The 15,714-nt window shown below is 42.0% G+C and overlaps 1 pseudogene; it reads right to left on the bottom strand.

The window, feature by feature from the left end:
- Window positions 1–220: 220 nt before the first annotated feature.
- On the bottom strand, window positions 221–15,640 carry LOC146992239 (formin-H-like; annotated as a pseudogene).
- Window positions 15,641–15,714: the final 74 nt, after the last annotated feature.

The raw sequence follows: 15,714 nt of genomic DNA, 5'->3' as shown, positions 1-15,714 counted from the left end.
AGCTCTTGTGAGCGTCTCTGTACATTTCTCATCTCTATACAATAAATCACATATATGCACAATAAAACACACTGAAAATATAAATATCAAAGCAACATTTTACCCATTATTGTTCTTATATCAAATTATATTCTTGTTCTTATATGACTCTGACTAAAACTGGCTGGTTTTCAGTATTTCACTGATCATCTTTGATCATTAACATGTCATCTATACTAATTCATGTAGTTTCAGTGTGGGCCTTCTTGAAATCGAGGATGAACTGACAGATCAACTTAAAGAGCTCTTGAGGGTCCTGATCGGTCCGTTCTCCAAATTTAACCTGGACAAGAGACAAAGAGAGAGAGAAAAACAAAGTATTAGAAGTTAAAAACCTGAGTCTGATACTACTTACACCTTCAGACACAATCGAGCGGATAAAATCAGTTTTACAATTAAGTGAAATCACTTTTCATCAGCAGCTGGACGCTACAATATGACTATTGCACCAACATTGAGTGTGTAAATCTATGCCTCGCAACAACCCAACCTCCATGGCCCTCCCACCTCTAAAATGAATCCAGCGCCACTGACCGGACACATTATATCCTCATGTAAGAGCTCAAGGATAGTGCCAAAGATGAAACCTTGCGAATTTCTCCCTCTGGAAATACTATGTACTCTCCTGGTGAAGGAGGGAGGTTGGAGGGGATCAGATCATAAATAATAGAAGTGGGGCCATGCGGACAGTAGTGCAGAAGACCACCATCCATCTCTGCGGCTGCACAACAGAGATACTGACATAATAAGTCAAGGATTTACCAGAATGTCAGAGTAGAGTTTGTTCATCTCGTCACGAGTCTTCTTCAGCGCTGACATATCAGTCTCGTACTTTTCAATCATGTCCTGTGGAGTCAGAAAGGAGACTGTTCATCCATTCATACCGTCCATCACTTAAAGGGATAGTTCACTCAAAATTCAAATTTCATTATCTACTCACCCTCATGTCAACTAAGGGTTGGGAGAAGTTTCAGAGTCCTATGTGCCTTCTCTGAGTTACAGCGGGGCTCCATGCAGCACTGCATGTCCATACAGTATGACAGTAGCGAATGGGGCTCACTTTTCTTCATCCAAGACACACCAAAAAACTTCCAAATACCTCCATAGTGCTTGTCTGTAATGTCCCAATCTTGTATTGAAGCCCCAACATGAGAAATTGTTCTGAAAAAAATTAAAGCAGTACTTAAGAACTTTCAATTTTGGTTGAGTTTGGCGGCGCCAGTGGACCAAAGCGGTAGTGTTTTGCCTGAAGGGAGACTCCATTTCCCATGAGCACTAGCACGTAGCGTCGTAAACATCCTGATCTCCAGGTGCATGGAAATGAACAGAAGATGTCCAAAATAAGTTTCTGTTACCAGCGGATCATTTCTCAGTAAACACACATACACAATCTGACGGAAAGGTGCCGCATTGCCTGCTCCCTCCTCATTCTGACTCGCAAAAGTGAAAGTGAAACTTAAGTGAGAGCCGGGTTCCTACCATGCTCCTCAAAGCTGCTTAGTACCAGTGAAGGCGATACAGACCCCCTCAGGCCATGACAGGGGTGTCATTCAACCTGTTGTAAGTTGATGTACCATCACAAAAGTTATGAAAATATTATATGAAGGTTGAAAAGTTCCTTAGTGTTGGTTTAAATAAGTCTATATTTTAAGCTTGTTTGTAGCGGAAGCTCCCAGTGTTGCTCTGCCGGAATCTCGCGCGATTTGCGGAGCCGTGAACTGGGACACAGACACATGCAAAGCAGTGAACTGAGACAACTGATACAAACAAGCTTAAAACATATTATTTATTTTTTTTCAGAACAATTTCTCATGTTGGGGCTTCAATACAAGAGGGACATTACAGACAAGCACTATGGAGGTATTTGGATGTTTTTCGGTGTGTCTTTTTGGACGAAGAAAAGTGAGCCCGATTCGCTACCGTCATATGGCAGTGCAGTGCTGCACGGAGCCCCGCTGTAACTCAGAGAAGCCACGGAGGACTCTGAAACTTCTCCCAACCCTTATCGACATGAGGGTGAGTAGATAATGAGTGAAATTTCAATTTTGAGTGAACTATCCCTTTAAGTCAATCAATAATAATCACTTGGGGGTTAAACCTAACAATTACATTTTGGAGCTTTCAGAAGTAGAGCAGAGTTTAATAAAATAACACAAACACATATCTCAATAACTTTAACTTAAAATGATTACTATCTCATGCATTAACTGGCTACAGGTAAACTAACTTTTAAGCTAACAATTAGCCTGACCTGTACCTGCTGCAGCAATAATCAATAATAGAATTAACATTAAAAAAAAAGGTTATAATTAGATGTAAAGTGTCTTTTAACTTCTTTTAATGTTTTTATATGTTATAATGAAGGATTTCAACAGTGTGTTATGTGACTTTAAACTGGCTGCTCAGTGAAGTCCCTCAAATTAATTTTGGTGAAAAGCAACAACAACGTTTACAAGAAGAAGTAGAAGAGGAACACCAGCTGATGTAAACAAGGCAGGCTGTAAATATCCAGTCTGAGATAGAAACACAATGAGCGGCCATATTTGTTGACAAGAAGACGGACGGCGCCTTCGGAAGAACGAGTGAATAAATCAGAAAGTAAAGTGTTTGCTGCCTCACCTTCAGCTCTTTGGAGAATTTTTTGGGTTGAGCTCCATCATAGCTGTAGTTGGATTTTTTTTCATTCTCACTTATTTCCTGCAGTTTATTAGTCAGGACTGAAGCGACACACACACACACACACACACACACACACATTGGTTACTACTGTATCCATCATATTTGAGCGCTGAAGCAAATAGCTGCTTTAAATCGGACGCGGTCTCCTGAGCAGAGGTGGGTAGTAACGCGCTACATTTACTCCGTTACATTTACTTGAGTAACTTTTTGGATAAATTGTACTTCTAAGAGTAGTTTCAATGCAGAATACTTGTTACTTTTACTTGAGTATATTTCTTCAGAAGAAGCGGTACTTTTACTCCGTTACATTGAGCTTCATTCCGGTCGCTACTCGCTACTTTTTCTTATCGATCTAATGTAATAATAGTTTTGTTTTAATGAGATACTTCCGAGCCTCTGTCACATGACCGCGTTTCACCAATCAGATGTAGCCACTCACGACGTTTGCCTCCGTGTAACCAATCAGACAGAGCCAAGCAGTCACATGACCGCACACAAAATCTCCGCGGTAAACAGGATGGCCACTCCGCCTCAAATTTGAGAAACTGCGGCTAGTAAATGATTAGGATGACGTCAGCCCAGGTATGTCGTGGATAATGTCCGTCAAGGCAAAGATATTCAATATAAACCGTCTTTGGTGAAGGTTCTCAGTCATACAGGTCATCTTATTCTTCTTCCTCCCCAGGAAGTTTACACCTGGAGACATGTGACTCCTAGTCACATGACCCCCCTCCAGTTTCGGGGTGTGGTCATGTGACTTTGGTTTCACTAGAAACCAATCATAGGACCACCCACTCTGGGCTTAAATACCTGGTTCTGGCATTAGTCTCAGACAGTCCATAGACCTATGTAAGTTATTGTGGCTGAATTTGTCTTAATTTATGTTACTTTGTAAAAAAAATAAAATAAAAAGTCATTTAGGCTATTGTCTTAGTTGTTAAATGTTGTTCTTTGGCAATATCTGATTTTTTTCATTGCTATTATATTTCTGTGTATTTGATTAGGCCTACATTTACGCACTGATCATTAAGCGAACAAATCAGAGGTTACTCAGCAGTTACTCAGTACTTGAGTAGCTTTTTCACCAAGTACTTTCTACTCTTACTCAAGTAAATATTTGAATGGCTACTTTTTACTTTTACTTGAGTAATATTATTCTAAAGTAACTATACTCTTACTTGAGTACAATTTTTGGCTACTCTACCCACCTCTGCTCCTGAGTGATCCTGTCTGTAAGTCGACACATAGACAATATATTGGATTGACCCCGGACGGTCCCAGGACAATCAAAAAAGTAAACTGGAACTACAATTACAGGAAGATGGAGCAAATGTTACTGTCACACTTCCTCACAGAAAACTTGGCACTGGCACAAAAACACAACACAGATCTCAGTCAGCACATTAGTAGTAAAATGTGATCTACTCACCATCCACCTCTGTGGTCAGTTCCGTGATGGAAACTGCCCAAAACACACACACACACACTATATGAAACCACACATTTAACTCAACAAAGCCACAATCTTTTTTTTAATTATTATTCACTTTGATTAAATCTGGATTAGCACATACCACCAGAGACAGTTTCAAATTCTGCCAGCTCTTGGGTAAAAGAGACCAAGTGTGGTTCGTGCAACATGATCTGCTCCACAAGGGCATGGAGCAAGGAGAACTTCTTGTCTGTCCCACGGAGCCCGGTGAGCTGGAGGAGAAGAAGAAGAAGAAGAAGAAAAAATGCATAGTGAAGAAATAAAAAAGAGGGTGCAACCTATACAGAACTGCACAAGGACATCCACACACACACACACACTCACACACATGTCCATGCCTGTTTGTGCAGCTGCAAAAAAGAGTAGTTTTTTTAAAATTATTATTTTGTGTCATATTTTAACATAATGTTATTGTTGATAGTTAGTCATTGACAAGAAAATGTTCAAATTGACAGAATCATAGAATCATAATTACTTTATTGACCACGCAGGGAAATTATTTTATTAAAGCTCCCGAACAGAGAAATAATTAATAAATAAATGTTATTAAATTTCTCCGCAAAAAAGTCAATTTTTCAGCTGTCCTAACCCTGCCAGTATTTTTGTCTATTTAAAAGCAACATCTAAATGTCTTTACATTGCCGTCTACAAATGTGTGTTTGCATGTTCAAGTTTGTCTCCATTAGCTATAACGTACTGGGGAATGGGGATTACTGATTACTTGATTTTAAAAGTAACTAAGTTAGTTTGAAAGTTACTTAATTTGTTACATTCAGCAGCTGCTTACAACACCCCCCCTCTTACTTTACTTAAGGAGGAGAGCTGGAATCCCTTGGCCTTTTCCTTCCCGGCGTTCTCATTGAGGAAATTGCCGATGGCAAGGAGGTACTCCAGCACGGAGACAAATGACCTGGAGTTGTTCAGCTGCTTGCACATCCTGATCTTCTGGTCAATCAGCTGCAAGACAAACACAGAAAGGGGGGGGGCACAGAGCAAAGTGATTTTGTTGAGTAATCCGAGCGCATATACTGCAGGCTCCTGCATTAACAACTTCACAAAATTTACGGTAAGTGGAATGAGGATGGAGCTTTGTCTTTGTATTGTTTGGGGACTACGGATGAAGTTTAGCAGCAGTGCTAAGTCTGGTGTATTTACAGTGAGTACTCATGTGCTCTACCAACTGAGCTAAACACCGCCCCAGAATCAAAGGATTTAAAGCATTCGGCATAAGCGGCGGCGGCAGCGGCGGCGGCGACCTCGATACGAGAAAAAAGAAAATAATAAAACAAAATAACTTTTTTATATAACCACAGCAGAAAGATAAAGCAACCAGGAGTAAATTGAAACTTAAAGCAGATATCATCGGCACGGCCGTTTCGGCTAATGCTGTGTTCAAGGCAGGCTTTTGAAACCGTAAGTTACAGCTTCAAGTCACAACTACGACTTGGTAGCGTTCCAGGTAACCCGTAGCTTGTGTTTTTACCGTCCTGTTGTCTGTGAAAGTTCCCTATAACGGCCACCTTAACTTCCGACCCGTGAACTCGTACCAGATCGAACTGGTATGACTTCACAGGAAGGAAAAACACAAAGTACGAGTTTCCTTGAACGCACCATGAGTTAGCAGCCCCCGCCCTTGTCAGGCATCAATTGGTCCTCGTGCTACGTCACCACATTCACGCGCATCCCTTGGCTGCACACACAGCCCTTCATGCCGTTCTCTCTCCTCATTGGATAACACTTGTATCCCACAAGGAAAATTTTCTCCTCGGCTTACAGCAGAGCAGAGTGACGGAGAGACTCGTGTTTAGGCTGAAATACTTCATGTAAGTGATTGCTGACGGAAAATAGGACTATTTAGGACTTATATTAACAAAAACATTCCACTGATATCTGCTTTAATGAAATTTGCTAATCTTTCTTGTCGACTTCTCGTCTCCACAACATGTTTGTCTTCGCAGTTTTTTAGACAAAGAAGAATTACGGTCACCGTCGATTACAGTGCTATCATCATTCATCCTCATCCATTGTTTCTGTTGGTTCGCAGACAGTCAGCAAGACAAGAGGTTACAGGACTGATGCAGTGATGCTGAAAGAATCACAAGCTGCAGAGAATCAAATAAATAAAAGAAAACAAGAACAGGTGCTTGGAGGTGTTCGTGTCTGTCTGCAATATCTTCACACCCTGCAGAGCTGCAGCGCTGATAAACAATAATCCTCTATCAGAGTCTTATCAATTAGTCTGACTAATGATATTTACTGTATATTGTAACCTTGTGTTCTTCTTCACGTATTAATTTAAGACAAACCAGAGAGTGCAGAACTTTGCAGAATGAAGGGAAATCGTGAAAAACATGGATTTGCATCGAGATTCTTATAAGATAAAACGTATTTCATTTTTTAAATTATTTTTTTACATCACCTTCAGGAAAATGGGAACTTGATTTGATTTAGATTCATCTATTACTTCACTCTCGGTCAAATCAAGAGAGAGATGTCTTAAAGTGCCTCTCAAAGCTTTTTTTCACTTCCAGGACACTTAACCATCCTGCAAATAGAATAGAAACGACTTCAGACGCCACTTCAAACATAAAAACTCAAACCGGAGGGGGAAAATTTGTTCGTGTATTAATGTCACTTCTTCCCCCAGATGTTCTTTTCTGAACGTATCTGGACGTTATGGAATAAATCTGCACGGTCGTGTTTTATCATCAGGGGACTGTGGTTGGTTTTAGCCTGATGGGCTTGTGGGAGACGGGCCAGACTTAAAAGGCAAGGCAAGGCAAGGCAATTTTATTGTCTATTATGTATAGCCCGTTTTTACAAACCGTTTGTCTCAAAGGGCTTTACATGGCATCTGATTAAAACGTTTACCGCCGCAGCAGCAGGTGATCGGGAAAACTCACGGACTGCCGGTTGTTCATGCTGAAGCGGAGCTCTCTCACACTCAGCAGCAGGTTAAGTTGTTTGCTCAGGTAGGGGATGTTGCACATCTGCATCAGAGGGGGGCAGAAAAAAGAAGAAGATGTGAAGCATCAAAACCTGAGAGCAGTGGAGCCGTTTGGAGACACAGCACAGGCCACAGTGTGATACAGTATAACCTGCATGATTAGCATTTGACTGGCTCATTTATAGAGAAAAAGTCACTGCTGCAACACTTTATATAGTGAGATGTTTTTAAATGCTGCAAATTCTTTACTCCCATATTGTTTCCTCCACAGACGTCCAGAGATGACGGTGATGATTTAAAAGTAAAAGTCTCTGGAATCTGGTACCTAGCCAGCCGGGACCAGCAGGTCAACCTCCGTCGTCATCCCAGGGGAAAAAGTGATCTAGTGAAGTTACCTGCAGCTTTTTGGAGGCTCTCAGAGCTCTAGACATCACCACATTTCAATCAATGAATGTTTGAAAATGAACAGAGCAGTCTATATTTTCTCTCTACTCTTAAGGTGGTGCTATCCTGTTATGCAAACGACCTCCAGAATAGAACCTGCCATATTTACTTCAGTGACCATGGAGCGAAAGAATCGACCATAATCTGAGCTCATGTTCACTTCTCCCACTGGAGTCAATAGACTCAAGACCTGCTGCTGCTGGTGGTGGTCTCCTAAAGGGGGCGGGGTCACGGTCTGCTGGTCTCCTAAAGGGGGCGGAGTCATGGTCTGCTGGTCTCTAGTCTCTGCTAGTCTGACCTCTGACATCTGAGTCCTCAGCTGTCACAGGAGAACAGGAGCGGATGCTCTGGGAGGTTTTAACTCATGACTCCTGAACCATCAGACCTGGACCTGGACGTCTCCAGAGTTTCCTGTAACTCCCTGACAGGTGTGAAGAGCCGAGTCCTGCTGCTGGAGAGAGGACACGGTGCTCAGAGTCAGAGTCAGAGCAGGAGGAGGAACGAGGAGACGTCACAGGGTTAATGATGAGGAGAGAAACAGATCAGGAGTCATGGAAACCTGGACAAAACAATCTGCACCTGAGCCTCAGTCCCAGGCTAAGATCCTCTCTATGACGAGACGACTTATTACAACCACCAGAACTGGAAATGAAACTGGACCCAGGACTGGAAAGGGATCAGGACAAGGACCAGAACCATAAGCAGAACCCAGGACAAGAATGAAAACCAGAATTGGAACTGGAACCAGGATAAGGACCCGATCTGGGACAAGGACCGAATCATCAGACCCAGAACCAGGACTGTGAACATTATTGGAACTGGAACCAGAATCAGAACCGGTAGCAGAACCAGAACTAGAACCAGAACCGGTACCATGACCAGAACCAGAACCGGATACAGAACCAGAACCAGAACCAGAACTGAAACCAGAACCATTACCAGGATCATGACTAGAACCAGAACCAGAACCAGGACTGGGACCAGAGCTTCACCTTTAAGTGTGAATCAAAGATCCTCTACTTCTCTGACAGACAGGATGACTCACTACAAGCTGCTCCAACGATATGAAATGTTACAGCTTCACTTCCTGTCTCCTAAAGTCTGCGGTTTTTATTAAGTGCAGTATTTGAATAGCAGCAGCAGGAGCAGCAGCGAAGAGGCCTGTTAAACGTTGTCTCTTTAGCAGCATCCAGGGCTGATGAGCTCAGTGCTGCTGCAGAAACACAAGGACGTAGACATGAGATGCCGCCCTGACATTGACGTTGTACATATGGATATATGGTCAGAGCCGCTGTGGGCTGATCCTGCTGTTCATCTGCTGCTGTATCCTGCAGCCCAACCACCGACGGGTCAGACAACGACTGCCAGGCATGCTGGGAGGTGATAAACAGATGAATGGTGACGGAGCTCGCCACAACACCCACGTGAGTGAAGCTCGTTAAAAGGACAGCGTTTGGTGTTGCATTCAAATCAAAAAAGGAAATTATAGTTAGATTCTAACATATGAGGAACTGTACAGTACCTCCATCATGTACTGGTCCACAATGTGAAGGTCGGCCACTGGTCCTTTGTGGGATTTGTACATTTTCTTGTCTTCCAATCTGGGGGCGTACCTGCAACATGAACACAAACAATAATATTTAGATATTATATCATTATTATAACTAGGGATGTACTGAATCCTTATTTTTTGGGGTTCTGCAGAATACCAAGTCCATACTGAATCCTACTCCTACATACAGTACAGTAAACACATTATATATGCAGAAAACATCACACAGTGTGTTTTAACTGTATAAAACAATGGGCAATAACTTTCACCTCTATGCATTTGAACCAAATGCCCACACACAACATCACCAAACATTTAATTTTCAAGTCATTCAGGTGACAGGGTTTAGTAATTTTTTTCTCATTAAAAACAAGAAAGAAAAAGACCAAAAAGTTTTTTTTATTTTATTTTTTTAAAAATTTACAGTGATGATTTGGGTTTGGTTGATGTTCTATAAGGTTCGGCCCAAAATTCATCGAATCCAAAACTGAATCCTGTATGTGGTAATAATAACAGTTCTGAGATGATGGGGTTTTTTACATTTCCTGCCAGTGTAAGTTGTGTTTTTGGGCATTAATTGATATTTCCTGCTCCTCTCTGGTGACAGTTGTTCGGATCGACGAGTGGTTGGATTGATTGGTCATCTGTCAATCAAATCTGATCAAACCACCCCAGTCCAGCAGTGGTTAATGGAGATGAATGTTAAGTTTGTAATATTTAAACTCTGATGTTATTTATTCAGTCACAAACACCATATTTCTTTACGCCGTGCTTCTTCCACATACGTCTTCAGAAAGGTGATGTGCTCATCAGACAGGCCTCCTTCTTCCTCAATGACGAACAGTTTGTCCTTCAGCTCTCCTGGCTGCACGGGGAACCTTTTGAGGAAAATGTCTGGCAGAACAATAGATTAAAAAACGTCAACACACTCAATAGTACATGAAAGCGTTCCCCTTGACAGATAGTCTTCTTATCCTGCGATGAAATGACTCAAAAAGCATTGTGAAGACAAAGGGTCCTTTGCTTAATTACTCTCTCTCAAATGCCGAAGGGAAATGCACAAATTTGCATTTAATTAAGTCAAAGCTGATGTGATTTTTCTTTCTTTCTTTTCTCTTTTTTCTATTTTTTGCATAATTCAGGAGCTGAGAGGAGAATTAGGAGCCTTCGTCAAGAGTCTTAGACATGTATATAAAATAGACATTGTAAATTTTACAAAATATAGTCTGCGCAGCTTTTTTTTGAAAGTATCACATCCATCTTTCTCTTTTTCTTCAAGTGCTAGTTAGCCTAAGTTGGTTTAAAACCTTCCGAAGAAATCTTCACATGGTGTTTTCACAAACATACACAAACAAGTTGATGTTCTGTTGTGATTCTTCTTCTAGATCTTGTTTTTAAGCTCTACTAACGCTGCATAGCTGACGTTGGCATCAACAGTGGTTTACTAAATCATGGTGAAGAGTTTCAGTCATTGTTGTATTTTATAAGACAAGAGGTTGTGATGGAAAGTGGTGAGCTGGGCTACGGATAACGACTAACTTTGAACATTGAGAACTTGTGTTTGTTATTAAAATTTAAATCTAAATCAATAATCAGAGATTAAAGAGTAGTGGTTCTCAAATCTGAGGTGAGAGAGAGAAAAGCAAATCCTCAAAAGCTTCCTTAAAGCAGAAGTAAGTGGAATGCTTGTGTTAATATAAGTCTTAAATAGGTCTATCTTCCGACAGCAATCACTTACATAGTGTTTGGTCTGAAACACGGGTCTGTCAGTCCCTCTGCTCTGCTGTAAGCCGAGGAGAAAACTTTCCTTGTATCCTACAACCTTTATCCAATGAGGAGAGAGAACAGCATAAAGGGGCGGTCCTCTCTGTGTGTGCAGCCAAGGGATGCGCGTGAATGTGGTGACGCAGGGACGAGGGCCATCGGCTAACAGGAAGTTAGCCAAAACAACCGGATCGCTTACTTCTGCTTTACGCAAACAGCTGCTAATGCTAAATAGTCTACTGAGCAGGTCCTAAGTGTTTTCCTCTACCACTGCTGAAATGTCACTTTCTATCTCGGTGTTAAAGGACCAAAGTGGGACAGGTGGGGGGAAAAAATAATAATGATCAGAGTTTCCTTTATTCAACAAACGTCTGAAATCTTCCAAAAGGCTGTCATCACTCGGCTGCTGCTGCTGCTCCTGACACAACCGTCCTAAAGTTTCCAGGTAAGGGAGGAGCGACAAACTCCGACTACCAGTGTCGCTTAGATCAGGGCAGCTTCCTTTTAATTGGGCTGTTAAATTCTATCTATCTATCTATCTATCTATCTATCTATCTATCTATCTATCTATCTATCTATCTATCTATCTATCTATCTATCTATCTATCTATCTATCTATCTATCCATCCATCCATCCATCCATCCATCCATCCATCCATCCATCCATCCATCCATCCATCCATCCATCCATCCATCCATCCATCCATCCATCCATCCATCCATCCATCCATCCATCCATCCATCCATCCACCCCAGTCTACTCTGTCTTAAGCGGCGTTCACACCGGACGCGATAGACGCGAATATAATCGCGCCAGACGCTTCCATCGCGCCGCTTGGTCATTTTGGATCATTCGCGTCCATCGCGTCATTCGCGCTAGACGCTCCGCCCGTTCATTTGAAAACCGGTACTCTCAACCTGCTCTCTTTCCACGTCGATCATGGCTGATATCACCACCGTTGCTGCACTGTACTACTGCTGTACAAGTCTCAGAAACACCGGAAAACCACCCGCCGTCCTGTCTGGGTTCACTGTGTGTGTGTGTGTGTGTTCACTCTGTGTAGAAGACGGCAGCGGTGCCCACACACAGCTCAAATACAATTAGCTTCTCCTTCATGTTGTTCTGAGTGTAAACAAGCGTACAGAGAAGTGACGTCGTCGGCTTGAACTCGTCGCTGATTGGATGTCACGGCGCGATGCCGCCTGAAAAGTTCAATATTTTCAACTTTATTCTCGCCGCTTCAGACGCGCCGCTTCATTCGCGCCGCGTCTCATCGCTCCAGACGCTCCATTTGCGCCGCCTCCGCCTGAATCGCGTGTCATCGCGCCATTTACATTGATTTTCAATGTAGAGTTGCCGCTCCATTCGCGTCTATCTCGTCCGGTGTGAACGCCCCTTTTGATACACTACATGGGTTGGGGGTGATTAGGGATGGGGCAAATAACAGTTGTATCATACTGTAATATGAACCCTGATCTGATGGACGCTGAACAATTGTATCACTGCCTGAAATGACCAATACATATTTGATCATAAAAAAAAAATGTTTCATCACAACACGGTGGAAGAGTCTGGTCTTTATCCTAAAATGCTGAAATTCATCTGTTGCATTGGACCAAACAACTTCACCACAGCCCTTGTTGTTGTTGTTGAGCTACTCACTAAAGTTCTGTGCCATCTTCGGGTCGAGCAGGATTTTGACGGCCCTCTGCTTCGTCGCTCGAAACACCACATCCTGAACGGCAAATTGCTTGTATAAGCGCGACGTGTCGATTTCAATCCTCCCGGCACATCCTTTTTCCCAAAATGATTCTGCAATCTGGCGAGAAACACAAATTAATTCAGTGCCAAGGTGACTACGTTTTACTGGGAAATCAATGTTAATATTACAAAGGGAGCAGCGACACTGGGGAAGTAGTCGAATTAAGAAGTGACGGACAAAACAAAGACTAATTCCCAACAATGATGCAATATAGAGGAATGATGAAGAGAAACTGAGCTGAAACTGAGCTTTCAGTGTGTTTGCCAAAATAGTAAAAGACGGCATTTAAATACTGTATGACTAATTCACACCAGGGACACCATTTGTTAAGTTTTACACTTAACTGTGAAAATATGCTAATTTAGAGTCTTCTAATCAATAAAAGTTTGAAGTGTTACCTTTTCTGAGCTGAGCGTGTCCCAGTGGAAAGCCTTAGTGCATATTTTTCTCAAATTTGTCTTGGGTATACAGGGTAAAGCTGGAGCTACTGGGATGTCCAGGGGCTGAGGAGGCCCTGGGACAGTGGAGGAGGGTGAGGTGGGTGAGGATATGGGAGAAGTTGGAGACAAGACAGGAGGCAACGTGTCTTGTCCCGTAACTTGAGTATCCACCATCTTGCAGCTGCGAGGTGCAGGTACAGGCTTTGAATAATCAGCAAAGGGATAAATGATGGATCCGCCACTAAATCCACTGATTGACTCCAGATCTGGATTGGTGTCTCTGCGTCTTCGGCTATGCTTACATGTAGACTCTCTAATAAGAATTCATCCCTGGACATCCCTGGTCTGTGGACAGCCGTCACCCAGTCGTCTCGCTCCTTCTGAACAGCTCCGGTTTGATCTGATGCAGGAACCTTGAATCTGCAATGAATCACCCAAATTGCCCTTTAATTCAAGCAGAGATCTGTCTGGCAATGAACACATCTACACGTATAAAAATCTATCTATCAATCAACTAATCAATCTCTACATTTTGGTAGCCATTCGGTTCCAGTATCTATTGAATTTCAACAGAAGCACAACTCACTCTTTTTAATGAGGCACTGATGGGGGGGGGGGTTGCGGAAGGCAGTGCATGTTAAATTGGGGGTCGCGACTCAAAAAGGTTGAGAACCACTGCTTTAACTAGTCCTTCATACATCAAAATGTACAGCTTTTTCAGGACATTATTGATGTTACTTTTCTCTTTACAACTATTTATACTTCTTAAATTATTTAACTTTTTCTAATTTTTTTATCCCATAAGAAATAAATTGAAACTATCTTCAAACTCTTTAATCCTTGTGCTTCTTTGAACCGCTATAACTTCAGCATACTTTCTGCTACAGACTTCATTCAACTTCTAAACGGTAGACAAACTTTTAAAGTATTCCTCTATTGCTTAGATAAACTGTTTATGATTTTTGGCAGTTTTAAAATCATTCAAATTTTTGACAAAATCCAACTTTATGGGGGGTTAAAGCTATAGTTTGTAAGTTATTTTGGGCGTCATTCGGTCAAATATCCATAATAACCTTTCAGCATATTGTAATTCAAAGTGTTATGGGAGGGCTGAAACATACTGAAACAGACACTGCGCCTCTGCGCCCTCTGTTGGCTCTGTATTTGAGCTGCAGAAAATCAACACCGTGACGGCAGTGTTCAGCCAATCACAGGCCATTTTACAAAGCAGGTGTTCCATGAGCTGTTTTGTATGTTCCTATTGGCTAATCGACAAAAGTCGATGTACGTTCACGTCCCACCGGTGGTGAACAGAGGTGGTGAATATGGCAGTGGCAGGAAAAGTGATCATACCGGCGCTCAAAACAACGGCATACACGGCAAAACAAGCCAAAAAGAGGAAGAGTGAGGAAGAGAGGAAACAGACTAAAAAGGAGAGCGATAGTAAAAGGAATAAATCCCGTGTCAACATCGGAGGGTCATATGTAAGGTGATGTGCTCAAAACAGCAGACAGACTTACAGAATTTTTATTACTGAGCCTCTTTGTGCAGCTAGACCCGCACCACTGGCTCATTGACTCCCATAACAAAAGGAGGAGCTGATTTTTTGAGAAAAGCAGGAATGACTCATTTTTCTAACTCACGATTTCAAGAAAAGTATGTGCCCTACAAACATTTGATTTACATGTAAAATTCAGGAAGGTCTTCTGACCCATTTAGACTTTACCACCTTCTGATAAGAGTTACTGTTCTCTTTTATCAGCTTTCATCCAGGAGATGCACCGAGCTCAAATCTCACTGCTCTGCTCCTGCTCTGTGTTGTGCAGGTGGCCAGCTGTAGGGGCCATCTCGTTATCAACGTCTATAAATGGAACAGGTGCAGGTGGAGCCTGACACTCGTTAAGATGATTATAAACACAGCCCCACACACACTAAATCAGACTGACATAGGATGCAGCTTTTAACATGTGTGTCAAGTCTCTCTTTCTCTGTGTCTCTATCTGTCTCTCTTTCTGTCTTTCTCTCTTTCTTTCTGTCTGTCTCACTCAATTTCTGTCTTTCTTCTTCAGCGCTCACTCACTCGCTCACACTTACCCCTCCGTCAGCAAAGTGACCCATACAGCAAAATGTAACTGTGCCAGATCAGGGCCGGACATTTAACACAATTTGGTGCAGCTCCACGCCAATACCGATTTATTATTATAACCTTTATTTAACCAGGTTTGTCCCATTGAGATCCAAAATCTCTTTTGCAAGTGAGACCTGGACAAGAATGACAGCACATAGTTTCAGCACATAGTCACATTAATTAAAGACACAAAACAAACAAACAAAAAAAAACAAAAAAACAATTGAATTTTCAAAATTAGTTCAAAGAATTTACAAGATTAGTCAAACATTTGCACTCAAGTAAAACATTTGCACTCCTGAAGCCTGGATGTGATGGAATCTATTATGGACTTGAATACATTCAGCGATACCAGACCTTGGAGTTTGAGCTCTGACTGCAAACTGTTCCATGTACTCGGAGCAGAGAATCTAAAAGTTTTCTTCCCCATTTCTGTTCTCACCTTAGGAACAGTAAAATGACAAAA

Source organism: Trachurus japonicus, chromosome 1, assembly GCF_045865225.1.
Source record: "Trachurus japonicus isolate A0001 chromosome 1, Traja_1.0".
Lineage (NCBI taxonomy): Eukaryota > Metazoa > Chordata > Actinopteri > Carangiformes > Carangidae > Trachurus > Trachurus japonicus.
Note: the sequence above shows the minus strand (reverse complement) of the source record. Positions and strands in the feature narration are given on the sequence as shown.